Source organism: Lichenostomus cassidix, unplaced genomic scaffold (genome assembly GCF_008360975.1).
Source record: "Lichenostomus cassidix isolate B80296 unplaced genomic scaffold, HeHo_3.0 HiC_scaffold_38, whole genome shotgun sequence".
NCBI classification, from domain to species: domain Eukaryota; kingdom Metazoa; phylum Chordata; class Aves; order Passeriformes; family Meliphagidae; genus Lichenostomus; species Lichenostomus cassidix.
This window is the reverse complement of record NW_028147440.1, coordinates 1,591,638-1,610,267: the sequence shown is the minus strand read 5'-3', so window position 1 is coordinate 1,610,267 and position 18,630 is coordinate 1,591,638. Positions and strand designations below refer to the sequence as shown.

General features: G+C 51.6%; 1 protein-coding gene across 1 annotated transcript in view; it reads right to left on the bottom strand.

The window, feature by feature from the left end:
- Positions 1–17,826, bottom strand: part of SHANK1 (SH3 and multiple ankyrin repeat domains 1) — a 142,330-nt gene extending 124,504 nt beyond the window's left edge. The window contains exon 1 of the mRNA XM_085045404.1: positions 17,716–17,826. The gene's annotated coding sequence lies outside the window, so the exon portion shown is untranslated. The remainder of the gene's footprint in view (positions 1–17,715) is intronic.
- Between the last annotated feature and the right edge of the window lie 804 nt (positions 17,827–18,630).

The window sequence follows — 18,630 nt, the reverse complement described above, 5'->3', positions numbered from 1 at the left end:
TCCCATTAAAATCATTGAAAAAACGACTGAAAAATCACCCTAAAATCACCCTAAAATCACCAAGAAATCATCACCGAAAAATCACAGAGAAATCACATAGAAATCATCCTAAAATCACCCCAAAATCACAGAAAAATATCTCCCAAAATCTCATCAAAATCACCCCAAAACCACAGAGAAATCATCACTGAAAAATCTCACAAAATCACCGAGAAATCACAGAAAAATATCTCCCGAAATCACCCCAAAATCACCGAGAAATCACATCAAAGTAACCCCAAATTCTCACAGAGAAATCACCCCAAAATCACCCCAAAATCACTGAAAAATCACATCAAAGTAACCCCAAATTCTCACAGAGAAATCACCCCAAAATCACAGAGAAATCATCACCCAAAAATCCCACAAAATCACTGAGAAATCCCATTAAAATCACTGAAAAATCACAGAAAAATCACAGAAAAATCACAGAGAAATCACATCAAAATGTTCTCCAAAATCACGCAGAAGTCACCCCAAAATCACAGAGAAATCATCACTGAAAAATGTCACAAAATCACCAAGAAATCCCATTAAAATCATTGAAAAAACCACTGAAAAAATCGCTGAAAAGTCACCCCAAAATCACCGAAAAATCACAGAAAAATTACATCCAAAAATCACTGAGAAATCACCCAAAATCCTCACAGAGAAATCACTGAAAAATCCCAGAGAAATCCCAGAGAAATCATCACCACAAAATCACTGAGAAATCCCAAAAAATCATTGAAAAATCACTGAGAAATCCCAAAAAATCATTGAAAAATCACTGAGAAATCACAGAAAAATCACCAAATAATTACATCAAAATATCCCCCAAAATCACCCCAAAATCACCGAGAAGTCACCCCAAAGTCACATATCAAATTCACCCCAAAAATCACCCCAAAATCACTGAGAAATCACAGAGAAATCACAGAAAAATCACCCCAAAATCACAGAGAAATCATCACCCAAAAATCCCACAAAATCACCAAGAAATCCCATTAAAATCATTGGAAAAACCACTGAAAAAACCACTGAAAAATCACTGAAAAATCACTGGAAAATCACAGAGAAATCACTGAAAAATCACTGAAAAATCACTGAAAAATCACAGAAATCATCACCGAAAAATCTCAAAAAAATCACTGAGAAATCACCAAGAAATCACCCCAAAATCACTGAAAAATCCTCACAGAGAAATCCCAAAAAATCACAGAAAAATATCCCCCAAAATCACCCCAAAGCCACCCAAAATCACAGAGAAATCATCACCGAAAAATCCCACAAAATCACCGAGAAATCCCATTAAAATCATTGGAAAAACCACCAAAAAATCCCTGAAAAATCACCAAGAAATCACCACAAAATCACTGAGAAATCCCAAAAAATCCCTGAAAAATCACCAAAAAATTACATCAAAATATCCCCCAAAATCACAGAAAAATCACTGAAAAATCACAGAGAAATCACGGAGAAATCACTGAAAAATTACCCCAAAATATCCCCAAAAATCACAGAGAAATCACCCAAAATCCTCACAGAGAAATCACAGAAAAATCAGAGAGAAATCATCACTGAAAATCCCCAAAATCCCCCAAAAATCACAGAGAAATCCCAAAAAATCAGAGAAATCCTCACCAAAAAATCCCCCAAAATCACTGAGAAATCCCTGAGAAATCACATGAAAATCACATCAAAATAATCCAAAATCACCGAAAAATTACATCCAAATATCCTCCAAAATCACATCAAAATAACCCCAAATCACAGAGAAATCCCACAGAAATCACCCCAAAATCACCGAGAAATCACCCCAAAATCACATATCAAATTCACCCAAAAATCCCAGAGAAATCACCCAAAATTTACAGCAAAATATCCCCCAAAATCACTGAAAAATCACCACGAAATCACTGAAAAATCCCCCCAGAATCACCGAAAAATCCCCCAAAATCACCCCAAAATCATATCAAAATCCTCACAGAAAAATCAAAAAAAATCCCAGAAAAATATCTCCCAAATCACCCCAAAATTACTCTGAAATCACAGAGAAATCACAGAAAAATCACCAAAAAATCACCCAAAAATAACCCAAAATCACAGAGAAATCATCACTAAAAATCCCAGAGAAATCTCCCAAAATCCCATAAAATCACTGAAAAATCACATCAAAATCCTCACAGAAAAATCCCCAAAAATCCCAGAAAAATATCTCCTAAATCACCCCAAAATTACTCCGAAATCACAGAGAAATCACTGAAAAATCACCAAAAAATTACATCAAAATATCCCCCAAATCACCCAAAAAAATCACATCAAAATGACCAAAAAATCACCCAATATCCTCACAGAGAAATCACCCCAAAATCACAGAAATCACCCCAAAATCACATATCAAAATCACCCCAAAATTACTCTGAAATCACAGAAAAATCACCGAAAAATTACATCAAAATATCCCCCAAAATCACCAAAAAATCACATCAAAATAACCCAAAATCACAGAGAAATCATCACTGCAAAATCCCACAAAATCACCGAAAAATCCCACAAAATCACTGAAAATATTCCCCAAAGTTGCCCCAAAATCGCCCCAAAATCACATCAAAATCCCATCAAAATCCTCACAGAAAACCCAAAAAAAATCCCAGAAAAATATCTCCAAAATCACAGAGAAATCACAGAAAAATCATCACCGAGAAATTATTTTGGGGATATTTTTATTTATTTTTTTCTTATTTTTCTGTGATTTCTCTGTGATTTTGGGGTGACTTTGATGTGATTTTTTGGTGATTTTGGGAGATATTTTGATGTAATTTTTCTGTGATTTCTCGGTGATTTTTGGTGATTTTTCGGTGATTTCTCGGTGATTTTTCAGTGATTTTTCTCAATGATTTTAATGGGATTTCTCAGTGATTCTGTGGGATTTTTCAGTGATGATTTTGTGGGATTTTGGGGTGATTTTGATCTGATTTTTGGGTGATTTTGGGGGATATTTTGATGTAATTTTTCTAGGATTTCTCGGTGATTTTGGGGTGATTTTTCAAGGATTTTTCTGTGATTTTTCAGTGGTTTTTTCAATGATTTTAATGGGATTTCTCAGTGATTTTGGGGGATTTTTCGGTGATGAATTCTCTGTGATTTTTCTGTGATTTCTTTGTGATTTTTGGGTGATTTTGGGGGATATTTTGGTGTAATTTTTCTAGGATTTCTCAGTGATTTTGGGGTGATTTTTCGGTGATTTTTCAGTGTTTTATTCAATGATTTTGATGGGATTTCTCAATGATTTTGTGGGATTTTGGGGTGATTTTGATCTGTGATTTTTCTGTGATTTCTCTGTGATTTTTGGGGATTTTCCTGTGAGGATTTTTTTGTGATTTCTCGCCATCCCAGGTTGGGGACATCAAAGTAACCCAAAATCACCCCAAAATCACTGCAAAATCCCAGAGAAATCACAGAAAAATCCCACAAAATCACTGAGAAATCACACAGAAATCACATCAAATTAACCCAAATCGCTGAGAAATCACCCCAAAATTACTCCAAAATCACAGAGAAATCACAGAAAAATCACAGAGAAATCATCACTGAAAAATCCTACAAAATCACTGAGAAATCACACAGAAATCACCAAAAAAACCCCAAAAATCACTGAAAAATCACCCCAAAAATCACCAAGAAATCACCCAAAATCACAGAGGAATCACAGAAAGAAATCACCCAAAATCCGCACAGAGAAATCATCCCAAAATCAGAGAAATCACCCCAAAATCACATATCAAATTCACCCCAAAATCACCCCAAAATAACCCAAAATCACAGTGAAATCGTCTCCGAAAAATCCCACAAAATCACCGAGAAATCCCATTAAAACCACTGAAAAATCACCCCAAAAATCCCACAAAATCACTGAAAAATCACCCCAAAAGCCCACAAAATCAGATCAAAATATCCCCAAAATCACCCCAAAAATCACTGAGAAATCACATCAAAATCAGTGAAAAATCACCTCAAAATCACCCCAAAAATCCCACAAAATCACAGAGAAATCCCACAAAAACTCCTCAAAATCACATCAAAATCACCCCAAAAATCACCAAAAAATCACCCAAAATCCTCACAGAGAAATCCCAAAAAATCACCAAAAAAATCCCCACAGAATCACCAAAAAGTATCCCTAAAATCACCCAAAAAATCCCACAAAATCACAGAGAAATCACCGAAAAACCACGGAAAAATTCCACAAAATCACTGAAAAATCCCACAAAATCCTCCCACCAAAAAAAATCCCAAAAATCACTGAAAAATAAAAAAAATCACCAAAAAAATCCCCCAAAATCACCAAAAAATTCCCAAAAAATCACTGAAAAATCCCCCAAAAATCACTGAAAAATCCCCAAAAAAATCACTGAAAAATCCCACAAAATCACCAAAAAAAAATCACTGAAAAATCCCACAATATCCCCCCACCAAAAAAAAATCCCAAAAATCACTGAAAAATAAAAAAAATCACCAAAAAAATCCCCCAAAAATCACTGAAAAATCCCACAAAATCACTCAAAAAATTCCTCAAAATCACCAAAAAATCACCCCAAAATCACTGAAAACTCACCCCAAAATCACAAAAAAATCTCACAAAATCACCCCAAAAATCCTAAATCCAAATCACCAAAATCACTGAAAACTCACCCCAAAATCACCAAAAAAATCTCACTAAATCAACCCAAAATCACATCAAAATCCCAGAAAATCACAGGAAAATCCTACAGTCAAAAATCCCACAAAAAACCCCAAAATCACCCCAAAATCCCACAAAGTCACATCAGAAATGCCCAAAAACCTCCCCAAAATCACAGCAAAGTCCCCAAAAAATCCCCTAAAAATCCCCAAAAAATCACATCAAGTCACAAAAAAACCCCAAAATCACCAAAAAAATTCTACAAAATCACCTCAAAATCCCACAAAATCACCCAAAAAATCACCCAAAATCACCGAAAAATACCCCAAAACCTCCTCAAAATTACCTCAGAATCCATGAAGTCACGAAAAATCACCACAAATCACATCGAAATCCCCCAAAATCGCCCAAAAAATCCCCCAAAATCTCATAAAATCGCCCCAAAATCTCCCAAAATCCCACAAAATCACCCCAAAATCCCACAACAATCACCCAAAATCACCAAAAAATCCCACAAAATCACATCTAAAGACCCCCAGGGACCTCCAAAACCTCACAAAAACTCACAAAAACTCACAAAAACTCCCCAAAATCCAAAAAAACCTCCCAAAACTCCCCAAAACTGTCCAAAAACTCCCCAAAAACCTCCGAAAAACTCCCAAAAAACTCCCAAAATCTCCCCAAAAACTCCCCAAAATCCCAAAAAACTCCCAAAACTCCCCAAAACTGTCCAAAAACTCCCCAAAAATGCACAAAACTCACCAAAAATTAAAAAACCACCCAAAAACTCCCCAAAGACTCCCAAAAATCCCAAAAACTCCCCAAAACTTCCCAAAACCTCCCAAAAGCTCCCAAAATCTCCCCAAAACTCCCCAAAACTCCCCAAAAACTCCCAAAAATTCCCAAAAACACCCCAAAACTCCACAAAAACTCACAAAAACTCCCCAAAATCTCCCCAAAAACTCCCAAAATTCACAAAGAATTCAAAAAAATACCCAAAAACTCCCCAAACCTCCCAAAATCTCCCAAAAATCACCAAAAACTTCCCAAAAACTCCCAAAAACTCCCCAAAACCTCCCAAAACTCACAAAAAAATTTAAAAAACACCCCAAAACTCCCCAAAAACTCCCAAAATATCCCAAAAGCCCCCAAAATTCCCAAAAAACTCCCCAAAACCTCCCAAAACTCACAAAAAATTAAAAAAACCTCCTAAAAACTCCCCAAAACTCCTAAAAACTCCCCAAAAACTCCCAAAAAACTCCCAAAACTCCCTAAAAACCCACCCAAAAAATACTCTCCAAGCCCTAAAATCTCCCCCAACGCCCCTCAAAATCCTCTCAAATCCCCCCAAAAACTCCCCCAAAATCCCCCAAATCCCTTAAGGCCCTCGGACACCCCAAAATCCCCCAAAACTCCTAAAGCCCCTCAAAATTCCCCAAAAACTCCCAAATCCCCAAAAACTCCCCCAAAACTCCCAAAAACTCCCTAAAATCCCCCAAAAACTCCCCAAAACCCACCAAAAAATCCCTCAAAATCCCCTCAAAGCCTCTCGAGATCCCTGAAGGTTCCTCAAGACCCCAAAACTCCTCCAAAACACCTCAAGAAACCCCAAAAACTCCCCAAAATCCCCGAAAAATCCCCTCAAAGGCCCTCAAAGGCCCCCAAGACTCCCAAAAATTCACCCAAAACCCCCAAAAATTCACCCAAAACCCCAAAAAATTCACCCAAAATCCCCCCAAAGCTCCTCAGACACCCCAAAATTACCTCAAAGCCCCTCAAGACCCCCAAAAACTCCCCAAAATTCCCTCAAACCCCCAAAATCTCAAAACCCCAAAACTCCCAAAATCCCAAAGAAAACTCCCTCAAAGCCCTTCAAGACCCTTCAAGGTCCCTCAAAGGTCGAAAATTCCCACCAAGATCCCCCAAAACTCCCAAAAACTCCCAAAACTCCCCAAAATCCCCGAAAAACTCCCCAAAACTCCCCAAAACTCCCAAAACCTCCCAAAAACTCCCCAAAAACTCCCAAAAACTCCCCAAAAACTCCCCAAAAACTCCCCAAAAACTCCCAAAAATTCTCTAAAAACCCCTCAAAATCCCCCAAAAACTCGCCCAAGATCTCCCAAAAACCCACCCAAAAATCCCTCAAAATCCTCTCAAAGCCCCTCAAGACCCCAAAACTCCTCCAAAACACCTCAAGAAGCCCCAAAATCCCCCAAAGCCCCTCGAGACCCCAAAAAACTCCCCAAAACTTCCCCCAAACCACTTAAAGTCCTCTCAAAGTCCTTCAAGATGTCCCAAAAAACCCTCAACGCCCCCAAAAAACTCCCCAAAAATTCCCAAAAACTTCCCCAAAACTCAAATTCCTCTCAAAGTCCCTCCAGACCCCTCAAGACCCCCAAAACTCCTCCAGAACACCTCAAGGAACCCCAAAAACTCCCCAAAATCCCCCCAAAAACTCCCTCAAAGCACTTCAAGACCCTCCAAAGTCCCTCAAAGCTCCAAAATTCCCCCAAGATCCCCCAAAACTCTCCAAAAACTCCCCAAAACCTCCCAAAAACTCCCCCAAAACTCACAAAAAATTCAAAAAAACACCCAAAAACTCCCCAAAAACTCCCCAAAACTCTCCAAAAAACTCCCCAAAACTCTCAAAAACCTCCCAAAAACTCCCCAAAACTCCCAAAACTCCCCAAAACTCTCCTCAAATTCCCCAAAATCCCAAAAAATTCCCAAAAACTCCCAAAACCTCCCAAAACTCCCAAAAAACTCCCCAAAACCTCCCAAAATTCCCCAAAAACTCACAAAAAATTCAAAAAAACACCCGAAAAGTTCCCCAAAACTCCCAAAACCTCCTAAAACTGCGCAAAAAATCCCAAAACCTCCCAAAATCTCCCCAAAAACTCCCCAAAAACTCCACAAAACTCCCAAAACTCACAAAAAATCCCAAAAACACCCGAAAACTCCCCAAAACTCCCAAAAAACTCCCCAAAATTCCCCCAAGATCCCCCAAAACTCCCAAAAACTCCCAAAACTCCCCAAAAACTCCCAAAAACTCCCCAAAATCCCCAATAATTCCCCCAAAAAACTCCCCAAACCTCCCAAAAAATCCCAAAAACTCCCAAAACCTCCCAAAAACTCCCAAAACCTCCCAAAAACTCCACAAAAACTCCCAAAAACTCCCCAAAAATTCCCCCAAAACCTCCCAAAAAACTCCCCAAAATCCCCGAAAACTCCCAAAAACTCTCAAAACTCCCCAAAACTCTCCCCAAAATCCCCAAAACCTCCCAAAAACTGCCAAAATCTCCCCAAATTGCATCCCCTGGCACACGTGTGTGCAAAGCCCCCAGACCCCAATTCATCCCCCGACACACGCGTGTGCAAAGCTCCACGAAGCCCCCAGACCCTATTCCACCCCCTGACACACTCGTGTGCAAGCCCCCAGCCCCAATTCAACCCCATTCTGGCACACGCGTGTGCAAAGCCCCATGAAGCCCCCAGCCCCAATTCAGCCCCTGACACACGCGTGTGCAAAGCCACAAGAAGCTGCCAGACCCCATTCCATCCCCTGACACACTCGTGTGCAAAACCCCATTCCAGCCCCATTCCAGCTCTTCCCACACACATGTGCAAAGCCCCATTCAACCCCATCCAGCCCCATTCCACCCCCTGACACACGCGTGTGCAAAATCCCATTCCAGCCCCACTCTGACACACGCGTGTGCAAAGCCCCTTGAATCCCCCAGCCCCATCCCATCCCCTGACACACTCGTGTGCAAAGCCCCTTAAAGCCCCTAGACCCCAATTCATCCCCTGACACACGCGTGTGCAAATCCCCAATTCAACCCCATTCAGCCCCATTCTATCCCTGACACACTCGTGTGCAAAATCCCATTCCAGCCCCACTGTGACACACGCGTGTGCAAAGCCCCCAACCCCAATTCATCCCCCGACACACTCGTGTGCAAGGCTCCACGAAGCCCCCAGACCCCAATTCAGCCTCCACATGTGTGCAAAGCCCCATTCCAGCCCCATTCCATCCATACACACGCGTGTGCAAAATCCCATTCCAGCCCCACTCTGACACACTCGTGTGCAAAACCCCAGCCCCAATTCAACCCCATTGAGCCCCTCACACACGTGTGTGCAAAATCCCATTCCAGCCCCACTCTGACACACGCGTGTGCAAAACCCCAGCCCCATTCAGCCCCATTCCATCCCTGACACACTCGTGTGCAAGGCCCCACGAAGCCCCCCGACACCAATTCATCCCCTGACACACGTGTGTGCAAAGCCCCATTTCAGCCCCATTCTGACACACGCGTGTGCAAAGCCTCAGCCCCAATTCAACCCCATTCCATCCCGACACACTCGTGTGCAAAGCCCCAAGGAGTCCCCAGACCCCATTCCATCCCCTGACACACGCGTGTGCAAAGCCCCAATTCAACCCCATCCAGCCCCATTCTATCCCTGACACATGTGTGTGCAAAATCCCATTCCAGCCCCACTCTGACACACTCGTGTGCAAATCCTCAATTCAACCCCATTCAGCCCATCCCATCCCCTGACACACGCGTGTGCAAAATCCCATTCCAGCCCCCAGCCATTCACACGCGTGTGCAAAGCCCCTTGAATCCCCCAGACCCCAATTCAGCCCCTGACACACGTGTGTGCAAATCCCCAACCCCAATTCAGCCCCATTCAGCCCCTGACACACTCGTGTGCAAAGCCCCATGAAGACCCCAGACCCAATCCAACCCCGTTCAGCCCATCCCATCCCCTGACACACGCGTGTGCAAAGCCCCTCGAAGCCCCCAGACCCCATTCCATCCCCTGACACACTCGTGTGCAAGGCCTCTTGAAGCCCCTAGACCCCAATTCAACCCCTGACACACGTGTGTGCAAATCCCCCAGCCCCATTCCATCCCCTGACACACGCATGTGCAAAGCCCCCAGCCCCAATTCAACCCCACTCCATCCCCTGACACACGCGCGTGCAAAGCCCCACTCCAGCCCCCAGCCATTCACACACGTGTGCAAAGCCCCCAGCCCCAATTCAACCCCATTGAGCCCCTCTCACACGTGTGTGCAAAATCCCATTCCAGCCCCACTCTGACACACGCGTGTGCAAAGCCCCCAGTCCCGATTCAGCCCCATTCCAGATCCTAACACACGCGTGTGCAAAGCCCCATTCAGCTCATTCCATCCCCTGACACACTCGTGTGCAAAGCCCCTAGACGCCAATTCATCCCCCGACACACTCGTGTGCAAGGCCCCTTGAAGCCCCCAGACCCCAATTCAGCCCCTGACACACGCGTGTGCAAAGCCCCTTGAAGCCCCCAGACCCATTCCATCCCCTGACACACTCGTGTGCAAAGCCCCCAGCCCCAATCCAGCCCCATTCTGACACACGTGTGTGCAAATCCTCAACTCAACCCCATTCAGCCCATTCCATCCCCTGACACACACGTGTGCAAGGCCTCTTGAAGCCCCCAGACCCCAATTCAGCCCCTGACACACTCGTGTGCAAAGCCCCCAGCCCCAATCCAGCCCCATTCTGACACACGCGTGTGCAAGGCCCCTTGAAGCCCCTAGACCCAAATTCAACCCCTGACACACGCGTGTGCAAAGTCCCAACCCCATTCCAGCCCCATTCTGACACACTCGTGTGCAAAGAAGCCCCCAGATCCCAATTCAGCCCCTGACACACTCGTGTGCAAAACCCCATTCCAGCCCCATTCTGGCACACATGTGTGCAAAGCCCCTTGAAGCCCCCAGCCCCAATTCAGCCCCATCCCATCCCCTGACACACTCGCGTGCAAGGCCTCTTGAAGCCCCCCGACCCCAATTCAGCCCCTGGCACACGCGTGTGCAAAGCTCCCAGCCCCATTCAGCCCTACTCCATCCCCTGACACACTCGTGTGCAAAATCCCATTCCAGCCCCACTCTGACACACGCGTGTGCAAAGCCCCATTCAGCCCCAATTCATCCCCCGACACACTCGTGTGCAAGGCTCCATGAAGCCCCCAGACCCCATTCCATCCCCTGACACACTCGTGTGCAAAATCCCATTCCAGCCCCACTGTGACACACTCGTGTGCAAAGCCCCCAGCCCCAATTCAACCCAATTCAGCCCCATTCCAGCCCCTGACACACTCGTGTGCAAAGCCCCTTGAAGCCCCTAGACCCCAATTCAGCCCCTGAAACACGGGTGTGCAAAACCCCATTCCAGCCCCATTCTGACACACGCGTGTGCAAAGCCCCAACCCAAATTCAACCCAATTCAGCCCCACTCCATCCCCTGACACACTCGTGTGCAAAATCCCATTCCAGCCCCCAGCCATTCACACTCGTGTGCAAAGCCCCCAGCCCCAATTCAACCCCATTCTATCCCTGACACACTCGTGTGCAAAGCCCCTTGAATCCCCCAGCCCCCATTCTATCCCTGACACACTCGTGTGCAAAGCCCCCAGACCCAGTTCAGCCCCATTCAGCTCCATTCTGGCCCCTGACACACACGTGTGCAAAACCCCATGGAGCCCCTAGACCCCAATTCAGCCCCTGACACACTCGTGTGCAAATCCCCAACCCCATTCAGCCCCATTCCATCCTGACACACTCGTGTGCAAAACCTCACTCCATCCCCGGACACATGCATGTGCAAGGCCCCACGAAGCCCCCAGACCCCAATTCAGCCCCTGACACACGTGTGTGCAAATCCCCAACCCCAATTCAGCCCCATTCAGCCCCTGACACACTCGTGTGCAAAGCCCCATGAAGACCCCAGACCCAATCCAACCCCGTTCAGCCCATTCCATCCCCTGACACACGCGTGTGCAAGGCCCCACGAAGCCCCCAGCCCCAGTTCAGCCCCTGACACACGCGTGTGCAAATCCCCAACCCCAATTCAGCCCCATTCAGCCCAAGACACACTCGTGTGCAAAGCCCCATGAAGACCCCAGACCCAATCCAGCCCCATTCAGCCCATTCCATCCCAAGACACACGCGTGTGCAAAGCCCCACGAAGCCTCCAGACCCTATTCCATCCCCTGACACACTCGTGTGCAAGCCCCCCAGCCCCAATCCAGCCCCACTCTGACACACTCGTGTGCAAATCCCCAGCCCCAATTCAACCGCATTGTGACACACTCGTGTGCAAAGCCCCCAGCCCCAATTCAGCCCCATCCTATCCCCTGACACACTCGTGTGCAAAATCCCATTCCAGCCCCAATTCAGTCCCATTCCATCCCCTGACACACTCGTGTGCAAGCCCCCAGCCCCACTCCAGCCCCATTCTGGCACACGTGTGTGCAAAGCCCCTCAAAGCCCCCAGCCCCACTCCAGCCCCTGACACATTTGTGTGCAAGCCCCCAGCCCCAATTCAACCCCATTGTGACACACATGTGTGCAAATCCTCAATTCAACCCCATCCAGCCCATTCTATCCCCTGACACACGCGTGTGCAAGGCCCCACGAAGCCCCCAGCCCCAATTCAGCCCCTGACACACGCGTGTGCAAAGCCCCCAGCCCCATTTTGGCACACTCGTGTGCAAAGCCCCCAGCCCCACTCCAGCCCCATTCTGGCACACGCGCGTGCAAGGCCGCGTGCCGCTCCCGGGCTATTTGCGGATCTGGGCCAGCGCCGCGGGGACAGGGACAGGGACAGGGACGGGGACAGGGAGGGGACACGGCGGGGACACGGCGCGACAGCGGTCCCGCGGGGACAGCCAGAGCGACTTTGGGGGTCCTTGAACCAGTTCGGGAGGGGAGGGACAGGGGAGGGGACAGGGGAGGGACAGGGGAGGGACATGGGACAGCCTCGTGTGACATAGAGAGTGACACAGAGAGTGGCACTGGGAGTGACACACGGAGTGACACACGGAGTGACATGGGACAGCCTCGTGTGACATAGAGAGTGACATGGGACAGCCTCGTGTGACACCGGGAGTGGCACAGGGACCCTCGTGTGACACAAGGAGGGACACAGGGATCCTCGTGTGACACCGGGAGTGACACAGGGAGTGGCACAGGGAGTGACACACAGAGTGACATGGGACACCCTCGTGTGACACCGACAGTGACATGCGGAGTGACATGGGACAGCCACGTGTGACACAGGGACCATCGGGTGACGCAGTGACACCAGGAGTGACACTGGGACACCTTCGTGTGACAGCGGGAGTGACACCAGGAGTGACACGGGACAGCCTCGTGTGACATAGAGAGTGACACAGGGAGTGACACACAAACCACATATGTGACACTGGGAGTGACACTGGGACCCTCGTGTGACACACGGAGTGACACACGGAGTGGCACAGGGAGTGGCAGCAGGAGTGACACTGGGAGTGACACACAGAGTGACACGGGACAGCCTCGTGTGACACCGGCAGTGACACAGGCGGTGACACACAAACCACATGTGTGACACAGGGAGTGACACAGGGACCACATGTGTGACACAGGGACACCATGTGTGACACCGGGAGTGACACAAAGAGTGGCACAGAGTGACATGGGACCCCCACGTGTGACACAGGGACAATCAGGTGACACAGAGTGACACTGGGAGTGGCACTAGGACCCCCATGTGTGACACCGGGAGTGACACAGGGAGTGACACAGAGTGACACTGGGACCCTCGTGTGACACAGGGACACCAGGAGTGACACCAGGAGTGACACCAGGAGTGACATGGGACCCTCGTGTGACACCAGCAGTGACACAGGGAGTGGCACAGGGACCCTCGTGTGACACAGAGTGACATGGTGACCACACGTGTGACACTGGGGGTGACATCGGACCCCACGTGTGACACAGGACGAGACACAGGACCCCCATGTGTGACACGAGGAGTGACACGGGGACCACTGAGTGACACCGGGAGTGACACAGGACCCTCAGGTGACACGGGGACCATCGGGTGACACAGGCAGTGACATGTAAACCACATATGTGACACAGGGGGTGACACTGGGATCACCCGAGTGACACAGGGACCCTGGTGTGACACCAGGAGTGACACCAGGAGTGACACAGGACCCTCGGGTGACATGGGGACCACATGTGTGACACAGGCGGTGACATGTAAACCACATGTGTGACACCAGGAGTGACACAGGGAGTGACACGGGACCCCTCGTGTGACACACAGGGTGACACCGAGACCCCCACGTGTGACACGGGAACCTTCGAGTGACACAGGGGGTGACAATGGGACCTTCGAGTGACACAGGGGGTGACAATGGGACCATCGAGTGACACGGGGGGTGACAATGAGACCATCGAGTGACACAAAGGGTGACAATGGGATCACACGTGTGACAAGGAGCCCTCATGGGACACACGGAGTGACACGGGGACCACACGTGTGACACTGGGGGTGACACGGGGAGTGACATGGAACCGCCACGGGTGACACACAGGGTGACACTGGGACCCCTCGTGTGACCCTGGGGTGACACTGGGACCCATCGAGTGACACTGGGGTGACACAGGGAGCATTGGGTGACACTGGGGTGACACAGGGACCACCGAGTGACACTGGGGTGACACTGGGGTGACACAGGAACCACATGTGTGACACAGGAGGTGACACAGAGACCCCCAGGTGTGACACCGGGGGTGACAATGGGACCACCAAGTGACATTGGGGTGACACAGGGACCACCGAGTGACACAGGGAGCATTGGGTGACACTGGGGTGACACAGGGACCACATGTGTGACACAGGGGGTGACACAGAGACCCCCAGGTGTGACACAGGAGGTGACAATGAGAGCATTGGGTGACACTGGGGTGACAATGGAACCACCGAGTGACACTGGGGTGACACTGGGGTGACACAGGGACCACACGTGTGACACAGGGGGTGACACGGAGACCCCCAGGTGTGACACAGGGGGTGACAATGAGAGCATTGGGTGACATTGGGGTGACACAGGGACCACCGAGTGACACAAGGACACTCACGTGTGACACACAGGGTGACACTGGGACCCCATGTGTGACACAAGAGGTGACACACGTGTGACCCAGGACCCCTCGTGTGACACAGGGAGCGACATGGGGACATGTGTGACACCCAGGGTGACACCGGGACCACACGTGTGACGCTGGGAGTGACACAGGGGGTGACAATGGGACAGCCCAAGTGACACAGGGACCATGTGTGACACAGCGGTGACACAGAAACCACACATGTGACACGGGAAGTGACACTGGGACCCCATGTGTGACACTGGAGGTGACACTGGGACCAAACGTGTGACACTGGAGGTGACAATGGGACCACACGTGTGACCCAGGACCCCTCGTGTGACACGTGGGTGACACTGCGAGTGACATGGGACCCCCGTGTGTGACCCAGGACCCCTGAGGTGACACAGAGTGGGACAAGGACCCCCGTGTGTGACACGGGAATGACACTGGGAACACGTGTGTGACACAGAGGTGACACTGGGAACACATGGGTGACACAGAGGTGACACAGGGAACATGTGGGTGACACAGAGGTGACACTGGGAACACGTGTGTGACACGGGAGTGACACTGGGACCACATGGGTGACACAGAGGTGACACTGGGACCACACGTGTGTGACACCAGGAGTGACACTGGGAACACGTGTGTGACACAGAGGTGACACTGGGACCCCACGTGTGACACAGAGGTGACACTGGGACCACATGTGTGACACAGAGACCCCCAGGTGTGACCCAGGACCCCTCGTGTGACACGTGGGTGACACTGGTGTGACACTGCGAGTGACATGGGACCCCCGTGTGTGACCCAGGACCCCTCAGGTGACACTGAGAGGGACAAGGACCCCCGTGTGTGACACGGGAATGACACTGGGAACACGTGTGTGACACAGAGGTGACACTGGGACCACATGGGTGACACATGGGTGACACTGGGACCACATGGGTGACACAGGACCCCACGTGTGACACACAAGGTGGCACTGGGACCCCTCGTGTGACACTGAGAGCGACAACAGGGACCACGGGTGTGACACGTGGGTGACATGTGGGTGACAATGGGACCCCCGTGTGTGACCCAGGACCCCTGAGGTGACACTGAGAGGGACAAGGACCCCTGTGTGTGACACAGGAGTGACACTGGGACCACATGGGTGACACAGAAGTGACACAGGGACACCAGGACCCCCTGTGTGACACGGGTGTGACACTGGGAGTGACACGTGTGTGACACGCGGGTGACCCAGGACCAGGACCCCTCGTGTGACACAGGGAGTGACACAAGGACACCCACGTGTGACACCGGGAGAGACAATGGAGACCACGGGTGTGACACATGTGTGACACTGTGACCCCCACGTGTGACACGGGAGTGACCCAGGACACCACGTGTGACACACAAGGTGACACTGTGACCACCCGCGTGACACTGGGAGCGACAACGGGGACCACGGGTGACACGGAGGGTGACACTGTGACCCCCAGTGTGACACAGGGAGCCCTGGACCCCCTGCGTGACATGTGGGTGACACGTGGGTGACACAGATGGTGACACTGGGACCCTTCGTGTGACACTGGGAGTGACACGTGTGTGACATGCGGGTGACCCAGGACCAGGACCCCTCGTGTGACACAGGGACACCCACGTGTGACACTGGGAGTGACACGGGGGTGACACAGAGGGTGACACTGTGACCTCCAACGTGACACAGGGACACCAGGACCTCCCGTGTGACACTAGTGTGACACTGGGGGTGACACGTGGGTGACACTGTGACCCCCGGGTGTGACACAGGGACCGTCGAGTGACACGTGGGTGACACTAGGAGTGACACGTGTGTGACACGTGGGTGACAATGGGTGACACTGTGACCCCCAATGTGACACAGGGACCCCAGGACCCCCCGTGTGACACGGGTGTGACACTGCTGTCCCCTCGCTGTCCCCTCGCTGTCCCCACCCTCCCTCCGGCGCTGTTCCGCCGTTACCATGACAACCCGGGGGGGGTTTCAAGGGGCGTGGCCAAGCCCCTCCCCTCCCCCCGCGCGTGCAAGGGCCACCCCACCCCCACCCCCCGGCCAGGTGTCACCCACGTGTGTCGCACGTGTCACACACGTGCCGCGGGTGGCGGGGGGGGGGGGGGGGGGGCGGGTGGTGGGTGGGGGGGGGGGGGGGGGGGGGCGCCCCAAAAAAACGAGGCCAATCGAGGCCAAACGCCCCTCCCCCCCCCCGGGGCCGTGACACACTTAGCTTTGCACGCGCGTGTGCAACACACGGGGGGGGAGGGGAGGGGCAAAAATTTGGGGAGGGGGTCGCGAATTTGGGGAGGGGGGCGGGGCCGGGGGGGCACGCGCGTGTGCAAAAGGGGGGCGCGCCCGACCCTCCCCCTGCCTTGCACACTCACCCATCCCCCCTTGCACACTCGCGTGTCACCCCCGCCCGGCGACCCCTCCCCGCCTTGCACGCCCACCCCCCACCCGACCCCCTTTCCCCGCGAGGCGAGACCCCTCCCCGCTTTGCACACCCGTTTGCACGCCCACCCCCCCCGCTTGCACACCCACCGCGCCGCTCTCCACGTGTCGGGCGACCCCTCCCCTCCCCCTCCCTTTGCACGCCCACCCCCTCCCCGCACGCCCACCCCCTCCTTGCACCTCACCCCCCTTGCCACCCCCCCTTGCACGCCCACCCCGCTCCACGTGGCTCGTGCTGCAGCGCCCTCCCCCTGCACCCCCTCCCTCCCCTCCCCCTCCCCAAAATCGCGGCCCCGTTCCGCCCCTCCCCCACCCCCGCCCTGCTCGCAGCCCCGGGCGGCCCCGTCGGCGCGACCCCCACCCCAGATTGCCACCCCCTCCCCCACCCGCGCCGCCCCTCCCCAAATTCCCCCCATCCCCCCCCAATCGCTGCCCTTCCCCTCTCCCCCGCCATCCTCCCTCCTCCTGCCCATCCCACCCCCAGGTGGGTGTCACCCCCGCCAGGTGTGTCACCCCGCCAGGTGTGTCACCCCGCCAGGTGTGAGCCCCGCCCCACCCCCGTTACCTGCCGGCTCCGCGCTCCGGGGGCGGCCGAGCAACGCCGGAGATGGAGCGCCGGCCGAGGCCACGCCCACCGCCAGGCCACGCCCACCCCGCGCCCGGCCACGCCCACCGCGCCGCCCGCAGCCAATGGGAACGGCGCGGAGAGCGGCGACGCCCAAAGCCACGCCCAGCCGGCGCGGGGATGGGGAGGGGAGGACACGCCCTGCCGGCTAAGCCACGCCCACCCGGCCGGGCCACGCCCACCGCGCCGCCCACCGCCAATGGGAACGGCTCTGCCCGTGGAGCCGCCCTAAGCCACGCCCACCTAGCGGGGAGGCCACGCCCAGCCGGCTAAGCCACGCCCACCACGCTGAGCCCGCCCAGCCGGCTAAGCCACGCCCACCCCAGCTGGTTAAGCCACGCCCAGAACGAAGCCGGAAGCCACGCCCACCTTGCTAAGCGCTGGAAGTGAGCCAAGCCACGCCCATCGCCACACCCAGGCCACGCCCATCACCGCAGACCACGCCCCCGGCACCACCCCGGGCCCGCCGTAGCTGGGAGGCCACGCCCACTACGGCAGCCACGCCCACCTCGGGCCACGCCCACTGCCATAAGCCCCGCCCCTCCGGGAGGCCACGCCCCTCCATTGGCCCAACCCCTTCTGAATTAGTCAGGCACTGGGAAAGTCATGAATATTAATGAGGTGGTGATCAGCCATAGCCACGCCCCCTTTAATTGCCCTAATTGCGTTAATGATGAATATTAATGAGGCCACAATGGTGGCTCATGAATATTAATTAGCAGGCAGGTGCTCTACGACCTTAATCTCATTAATATTAATTACAACGAGCACTCACCCCGTCATGAATATTAATGAGCTGCCATTAACCATTCGTTACCCATTTTAATGAGCCGCAATTAGCCGGTTCATGAATAT